The sequence below is a fragment of the Caretta caretta genome, chromosome 27 (genome assembly GCF_965140235.1).
Source record: "Caretta caretta isolate rCarCar2 chromosome 27, rCarCar1.hap1, whole genome shotgun sequence".
Lineage (NCBI taxonomy): Eukaryota > Metazoa > Chordata > Testudines > Cheloniidae > Caretta > Caretta caretta.
In genome coordinates this window covers 13979159-13988295 of record NC_134232.1, presented here as the reverse complement: position 1 = coordinate 13988295, position 9137 = coordinate 13979159, and the positions used below count along the sequence as shown (strand labels likewise).

The 9137-nt window shown below is 48.2% G+C and overlaps 1 long non-coding RNA gene across 2 annotated transcripts in view; it reads right to left on the bottom strand.

Annotated features, from left to right (window-relative positions):
* Nucleotides 1-8969, bottom strand: part of LOC125626657 (uncharacterized) — a 225423-nt gene extending 216454 nt beyond the window's left edge. For both annotated transcript variants that reach the window (XR_012666168.1, XR_012666167.1), the window contains exon 1: nt 7893-8969. This is a non-coding gene — a long non-coding RNA (uncharacterized LOC125626657). The remainder of the gene's footprint in view (nt 1-7892) is intronic.
* Between the last annotated feature and the right edge of the window lie 168 nt (nt 8970-9137).

Below are 9137 nucleotides of genomic sequence, written 5' to 3'. Positions count from 1 at the left end.
GATCAACCTCTGTTGGTCAGAGAGAAAACGCTACACAGTCTCTCACCAACAGAAGTTGGTAAAATAAAAGACATTACCTCATGCACATTGTCTCTCTAGTATCCTGGGACCCACATGGCTACAACAACACTGCATACAAATCTGAAGAGGAGCAGTTATAATTCATTACAGTGAGCAGAAGTATTTAGTAAGACAGTTATAAATTGCTTCCAGAAAGTCACATCACTATACATATACTACAACATGTATTACAAAACTGAGGATAAAGGAGTTCCCTTTGAGGGCTAATCCTACTTTACTGTCTCAAAACCACACCAACTGGAAGGGTTACTTTGAAAAGTTCTAATAATTTGCATGAAACCACAGAAGATATAGATGGAAAAGATCTGTAACACCGAATCCACCATGCTGCAAGTGGAAGATACAATCCTCTTAACAAGCAAAATACCAGATGTTAAACTGAATTTGGGGTAGTGTGGACACAATTTGATGGTATTGGCCTCTGGGAGGTATCCCAGAGTGCTCCACTGTGACCGCTCTGGACAGCACTTTCAACTCAGATGCACTAGACAGGTACACAGGAAAAGCACCGAGAACTTTTGAATTTCATTTCCTGTTTGGCCAGTGTGGCGAGGTCATCAGCAGAAGTGACCATGCAGTCCCAGAATTGCAAAAGACCTCCAGCATGGACCAAACGGGAGGTACTGGATCCGATTGCTGTATGGGAAGATGAATCTGTGCTATCAGAACTCCGTTCCAAAAGCCGAAATGCCAAAATATTTGAAAAAATCTCCAAGGGCATGAAGGACAGAGGCTGTAACAGGAACCCGCAGCAGTGCCATGTGAAACTTAAGGAGCTCAGGCAAGCCTACCAAAAATCCAAAGAGGCAAACGGACACTCTGGGTCAGACCCCCAGACATGCCGCTTCTATGATGAGCTGCATGCAATTCTAGGTTGTGCCCCTACCACTACCCCACCCCTGTACGTGGACTCCTGCAAGGGGGGAGTCTCATGCAACAGGGATGAGGATTTTGGGGATGAGGAAGATGAGGAGGAGGATGAAACCGTTCTCCCCAACAGCCAGGAACTGTTTAACACCCTGGAGCCAATACCCTCCTAACCCGGGCTCCCAGACCTTGAAGGCAGAGAAGGCACCTCTGGTGAGTGTACCTTTGTAAATATAATACATGGTTTAAAAGCAAGCATGTTTAATGATGAATTTGCCCTGAAGACTTGGGATGCATTCACGGCCAGTACAGCTACTGGAAAAGTCTGTTAACGTGCCTGGGGATGGAGCGGAAATCCTCCAGGGACATCTCAATGAAGCTCTCCTGGAGGTACTCCCAAAGCCTTTGCAAAAGGTTTCTGGGGAGGGCAGCCTTATTTCGTCCTCCATGGTAGGACACTTTACCATGCCAGGCCAGTAGCATATAGTCTGGAATCATTGCATAACAAAGCATGGCAGTATATGGTCCCAGTGTTTGCTGGCATTCAAGCAACATCCGTTCTTTATCTCTCTGTGTTATCCTCAGGAGAGTGATATAATTCATGGTCACCTGGTTGAAATAGGGGAATTTTATTAAGGGGACATTCAGAGGTGGCCGTTCCTGCTGGGCTGTTTGCCTGTGGCTGAAAAGAAATCATCCCTGCTGTTAGCCACGCGGTGGGGGAGGGGGGGTGAAGCGATCATCCCAGAGAAATGGGGGGGAGACCGTGTACCAAAAGCACATGTGCTATGTAATGTTAACAGCTTGGTTCACCATGAAAGAGTCTAACCATTGTTCTCTAAAATGTGTCTTTTTAAATACAACTCTCCCTTTTTTCCTCCCGCAGCTGCAAATGTTTCAACGCTCCCCCTATCATCTCCATCCCAGAGGCTAGCGCAGATAAGAAGGTGAAAAAAACGCACTCGCAATGAAATGTTCTCTGAGCTCATGCAGTCCTCCCGCACTGAAAGAGCTCAGCAGAATGCATGGAGGCAAGCAATGTCAGAGTCCAGGAAAGCACAAAATGAATGCGAGGACAGGAAGGACACACGAGACGAGAGGTGGCGGGAGCAAGAGGAGAGGTGGCAGGATCAAGATGATAGGTGGCGGCAGCGTGATGAGAGGAGGCAGGATGCAATGCTGAGGCTACTGAAGGATCAAACTGATATGCTCCGGCGTATGGTTGAGCTGCAGGAAAGGCAGCAGGAGCACAAACCACCGCTGCAGCCCCTGTGTAACCAACCGCCCTCCTCCCCAAGTTCCATAGCCTCCTCACCCAGACGCCCAAGAATGCAGGGTTGGGGGGGGGCGCTCCGAGCACACAACCACTCCACCCCAGAGGTCTGCCCAAGCAACAGAAGGCTGGCATTCAATAAGTTTTGAAGTGCAGTGTGGCCTTGTCCTTCCCTCCTCCACCACCCCACCCAGTGCTTCCCTCCTCCCCCACCCGTCCCGGGCTACCTTTACAGTTATCCCCCTATTTGTGTGACGAATTAATAAAGAATGCATAAATTTGAAACAACAATGACTTTATTGCCTCTGCAAGCGGTGATTGAAGTGTGGAGGTCAGTTGGCTTACAGGGAAGTAGAGTGAACCAAGGGGGTGGGTTTTCATCAAGGAAAAACAAACCGAAATGTCACACTATAGCCTGGCAAGTCATGAAACTGGTTTCCAAAGCTTCTCTGATGCACAGTGCGCCCTGCTGTGCTCTTCTAACCGCCCTGGTGTCTGGCTGTGCGCAATCAGCGGCCAGGAGATTTGCCTCAACCTCCCACTCCGCCATAAACGACTCCTCCTTACTCTCACAGAGATTGTGGAGCACATAGCAAGCAGGAATAACAGTGGGAATATTGGTTTCGCTGAGGTCTAACCGAGTCAGTAAACTATGCCAGCACGCTTTTAAACGTCCAAATGCACATTCTACCACCATTCTGCACTTGCTCAGCCTATAGTTGAACAGCTCCTAACTACTATCCAGGGTGCCTGCGTATGGCTTCATGAGCCATGGCATTAAGGGGTAGGCTGGGTCCCCAAGGATAACTATAGGCATTTCAACATCCCCCACGGTTATTTTCTGGTCTGGAAAGTAAGTCCCTTCTGCAGCTGTTCAAACAAACCAGAGTTCCTGAAGATGTGAGCGTCATGTACCTTTCCCGGCCATCCCACGTTGATGCTGGTGAAACGTCCCTTGTGATCCACCATTGAAAAGTACCCCTTGCGGTTTACATACTGGCTGCCAAGGTGGTCCAGTCCCAAGATAGGGATATGCGTTCCGTCTATTGCCCCACCACAGTTAGGGAATCCCATTGCAGCAAAGCCATCCACTATGACCTGTACATTTCCCAGAGTCACTATCCTTGATAGCAGCAGCTCAGTGATTGCATTGGCTTCTTGGATCACAGCAGCCCCTACAGTAGATTTGCCCACTCCGAATTGATTCCTGACTGACTGGTAGCTGTCTGGTGTTGCAAGCTTCCAGAGAGCTATCGCCACTCGCTTGTGAACTGTGAGGGCTGTTCTCCTCTTGGTATTCCTGCACTTCAGGGCAGGGAAAAGCAAGTCACAAAGTTCCATGAAAGTGCCCTTATGCATATGAAAGTTTTGCAGCCACGGGGAATCATCCCAGACCTGCTATACTATGTGGTCCCACCAGTCTGTGCTTGTTTCCCGGGCCCAGAATCAGCATTCCACGGCATGAGCCTGCCCCATTGCCACCAGGATGCCCAAATTGCCAGAGCCCGTACTTTGAGAGAAGTCTGTGTCCATGTCCTCATCACTCTCGTCACCGCGCTGCCATCGCCTCCTCGCCTGCTTTTGCAGGTTCTGGTTCTGAACATACTACAGGATAATGCGCGAGGTGTTTACAATGCTCATAACAGCCGCGGTGATCTGAGCAGGCTTCATGCTTGCCATGGTATGGCGTCTGCAGGAGAGCAGAGTTGCAGCAGAAACGGTGGCTGATGACAGATGCCACAAGAATAGATATTTATAGAGAACAACGAGAGGACCTGTGAGGTGCATCCATGACAGCAGGAGAGCAGAGTTGCAGTGGAAGCGGGAGCCCATGACAGCCAACACGGATAAATTCACTATCGAGACACGAGCAGGAGAGCAGAGTTGCAGTGGAAGCGGTGGTTCGATGACGACAGTTAGCAGTCCTACCGCACCGTCTGCTGAAAGCAGTATGGCGTCCGCACGGAAAAAAGGTGCAAAACGATTGTCTGCCGTTGCTTTCACTGAGGGAGGGGCAACTGACGACACGTATCCAAAACAAAACCACCCATGACAATATTTTTGCGCCATCAGGCATTGGGAGCTTAACTCAGAATTCCAGTGGGCGGCGGACTGTGGGATAGCTGCGGGAACTGTGGGATAGCTACCCACAGTGCAACGCTCCGAAAAGTCGACGCTAGCCACAGTACTGTGGACGCACACCACCGACTTAATGAGCTTAGTGGGAACACACACAATCGACTGTATAAAATTGCTTCCTAAAAAATCGACTTCTATAAATTCGACCTAATTTCATAACGTAGACATACCCTCAGAGTGTCACAGTTAAATACAAGGTGCAACAACTTGTTTAGCATAAGCAGTTAACACATATTTCAAGGAACCATTCAAGGTGAAGTGGCCTATATTGTTCTGGTCATTTTCATTGTTCTTTGTCTTCAAGTTTTGATGCCCAATTTAATCACAGTAAAGCATCTGCAGTGCCAATCAAACCTCTATTCAGTCTTTGAGTCAGCAGAATTGACAAGTGGCCCAACAAGCTATTTCTTTCTTTAAGAGATGGAGTAAACATTTTAAATACCTGTAAAGGCCATCATACCTCATTGACAGACTTAACAGCAGTTCCTGTTATCTTTCTTTTTTCCTTTCATTCTGGCCTGCATTCTCAACTAAGATCTCTCAGGTTCTTTAGTAACTGAGATCTGAGGGACACCAGTGGCAGCCTACTCCCATCTCCAGATGCAGGATCTTGGGGAAGAGGCTGTCCCTTCATCACTTTGAAAGCAGATATTTTCTGGTAAAAGAATATATGAAGTACATTCCCTCTTCCAGCAGCTGCACAGTAAACCTATTTTCAGAAGGAAAAACACCGGACTTAAATTACCATAAAGGGTATGTGGGAAGAAAATGGTATTTACTCATCCACAACCCAGTGACTGCTTTCTTCCCTGTCCCTTAAAAGCTCCACTCATTTTTTCTCCTCACTCTAAGTCCTCCAATACCTATTCTTGCGTATCTCCTTCAGTCCCTGTACTCTGTCTTCATCCTTTGGAGTTTTCCACTCTACTGAATTTTCTGCTCTTTTGTCTTCTCTCATTTTTTCTCTTATGCTGTCCTCGCTCCTTGACCTTTTTCTTCTACCAACCTGATAGAGGCCAAATCACTGAAAGTGATTCCCTCACTCTCCACCTCCCTTTCCACAAACTGGCCTTCTATATGCCATTCATTATTTTCTTTATCTCTACCACAGCTTTTCTAAACAAGTTTTGGCTTTTAGAAAAAACATTAATAATACAAAGAATGTCCAATCACCAGCCCAACCCCTTATTTCCTTGCCTGTCACCATATTTTTTTTTTTCAATTACTATCTCTAACTGGGGAGAGGATGTGACATTACCATGGGCAGCACGTAAACTGCCAACTGGAAGAGGATAGCCCCTGGCCCCGCCCCTTCTGCCAGAGGCCCCGCCCCTTCCATGTGTCCCTGTCCCGTCCCCCCCGCGCCGAAGCCCAGAGCCTCCCAACTGCAGCCACCAGCCTCTGACCCATGCTGCCCCCCCCTCCCCTGGGAGCACCAGGATGGTAAGTGAACATAAGAACGGCCATACTGGGCCAAACTAAAGGTCCATCTAGTCCAGTATCCTGTCTTCCGACAGTAGCCAATGCCAGGTGCCCCAGAGGGAATGAACAGAACAGGTAATCATCAAGTGAGCCATCCCCCGTCGCCTATTCCCAGATTCTGGCAAACAGAGGCTAAGGACACTATTCCTGCCCATCCTGGCTAATAGCCATTGATGGACCTATCCTCCATGAAGTCATCTAGTTCTTCTTTGAACCGTGATAGTTTTGAATCCTTCACAACATCCTCTGGCAAAGAGTTCCACAGGTTGACTGTGTGTAGTGTGAAAAAATACTTTGTTTGTTTTAAATCTGCTATTGATTTCATTTGGTGACCCCAGTTCTTGTTATATGAGGAGTAAACACTTCCTTATTTACTTTCTCCACACCAGTCATGATTTTATACCTCTATCATATTCCCCCTTAGTCAGCTAAAAAGTCCTAGTCTTAATAATCTCTCCTCATATGGCAGCCATTCCATACCCCTAATCATTTTTGTTGCCATTTTCTGAACATTTTCCAATTCCAATATATGTTTTTTGATATAGAGCAACCACATCTGCATGCAGTATTCAAGATGAGGGTGTACCATGGATTTATATAGAGGCAATATGATATTTTCTGTCTTATTATCTACCCCTTTCTTAATGATTCCCAACATTCCGTTCGCTTTTTTGACTGCTGCTGCATATTTAGCGGATGTTTTCAGAGAACTATCCACCATGACTCCAAGATCTCTTTCTTGAGTGATAACAGCTAATTTAGACCCCATCATTGCATATGTATAGTTGGGATTATGTTTTCCAATGTGCATTACTTTGCATTTATCAACATTGAATTTCATCTGCATTTTGTTGCCCAGTCACCCAGTTTTGTGAGATTCTTTTGTAGCTCTTTGCAGTCTGCCTGGGACTTAACTATCTTCAGTAATTTTGTATCATCTGCAAATTTTGCCACCTCACTGTTTACTCCTTTTTCCAGATCATTTATGAATGTGTTGAATAGGACTGGTCCCAGTACAGACCGCTGGGGGACACCACTATTTACCTCTCTCTAGTCTGAAAACTAACCATTTATTCCTATCCTTTGTTTCCTGTCTTTTAACCAGTTACCAATCCATGAGAGGACCTTCCCTCTTATCCCATGACAGTTCCGGGGTGGCGCAGACGCAACCCCGGAATGTCAGGAGGGAGCGCGGCACAGCGCCAACCTCTCCAGCCCTGGAGCACCAGGAGGACGGGCGGCTCAGCCGCAGCCCTGGAGCGCTGGGAGAACAGGAGGCTCGGCCACAGCTCTGGAGCGCTGGGAGGATGGGCGGCGCAGCCCCAGCCTGAGCCGGGGCCACGGCACAGAGGGAGCCGCAGACTAGGAAGCAGGAGGGGACCTGCTGGGGGTGGAGTGTGGGCGGGGCCAGACCTGGCTGTTTGGGGAGGCACAGCCTCCTCCAGCCTATGATAGCTGTCATCCATGGCCATTATGACAGATTCTGCCAACTCTTCTCATTTTAAATTGTGCATTACTTAGCTTGTAGGCCTCTCAAGACTAGGGGAAATGCTTGCAGTATCGAGTACTATTCAGTCTGATTAAGTGTGGTAGAAATGAGCCCATTAACAAAAAAAGCTTTACAGATTAATACCAGAAAGCCCAATTGTGCAATTTTTACTTGCATTGTTCTACATTTATTCACAACAGTTAGTCCCACTAACTCCAGTGGGACTACTCTCATGAGTTAAATGCTCAACCATGTACAGATTACACACTTGGGACCAGAGTATACAAATGCCAATGAGAAACAGACTCATATGAACATATCTAAGGCATCTTTTTCAACATTTTAGCTTTTTCATATTACCAAAATCATGTTATTGCTAGATTGGAGAGAAAAGTGTGGTGTAATGGTGTGAACCCAAGACTGAAAGCCAGGATTCATGGATGGTAGTCCCACCTCGAAAACTAAGTGCAACCTGCACTTTGCTCCATGGACTCCTTTACCAACAGCACGCAAAACCTGAGTAAAAGGATATTTTTCACATATAAAAAGATATTTTCTCACCTTTTTCTCATAAATTTTCTGACGATGTAAAAATGGTGGTTTAAAAAGAAGCTCATGCAGCTGATCATAAAACATGTATTTTTGGTTCCTTTTGTCTTTTAGTAGCCAAATGCAAGTCATGGATTTATCCCTTGTACTTGAGCAAGTCTTCATTGTAGCCACAGATTGTGACCTTGTCCTTCTATTTGTTTGCAAAAGTGACATTTCTTCAGTGACGGTCTGATTTAGACAAACTGTGAACGCCTAAGAGAAAACGCAGGCCCTTATTCAGGGCCGGCTCTAGGTTTTTTGCCATCTCAAGTGCACCACTGCCCAAGCCAAAAAAAAAAAAAAAGGATGGCCAGAAAGCCACCCCTGGAATTGTGCCGCCCCAAGCACGTGCTTGCTTTGCTGGTGCCTAGAGCCGGTCCTGGCCTTATTTCTGCCAGCACCAAGCCCCATACTTTGCTTCAGACTCTGTATCAATTCATACAATTAACAGTCGCCATGTCCACACTGCCTCACTCGGGGCACCTCCTTTCAGAGTACTAGCTGAGTGGGGCAAGCTTCGGATTATAAAATAACCCTACGATAGGGGCATCTGACGCAGCGTCTCATATTACAGCAGTAACCCTACGCGGCACAGGGACATCTCGCATTATAATCATAACCGTGCGTGGCAATACCCCATGCCTGGGTGCTTCCTCCTGTAATGGCAGCTGTGCCAGGGCACCTTGCGTTATAACAAGAAGCGTGCGCGGTAGTACCGCATGCCGGGGCACCTAGCTCCCAATGTTAATAATGAGCGCTGCGTGCCAGGGAGCAGTGGGGTACGGGAACAGAGGTCTGTAGGGCAGAGCTGCCGGGCCCGCATCCGCTGTTTCCTGAGGAACGAAGCGGGGCCTGACAGGACCCTACGGAAGGGGACGCCCAGGGGCAGCGCTAGCAGGCAGGAAAAAGGCGCCCAACCCAACCCGCTGCCTTCTCCTCGGGCGACGGCTGCCAGGCGGGAGGCGCGAGACCAACAGCCGCGAGAGAGAAAAAGGCGCCAAACCCAGCTCCTCCCCCCGCCCTCCAGCTGGCCCTGAAGGCGCGAGACGAACTGTAAAGGCCGGGAGGGACCAACGCTTCAAGCGCCACCCCGCCCCCGCCCAGCAGGCGCGCATCACGTGCTCCCTGGCCCCTGACCTCCGCCCGACACGTCTCTAGGCTCTCCTGACGTCACTCCGTTCGCTTTGTGGGCGCGTCGCGTCGCGTCACGTCACG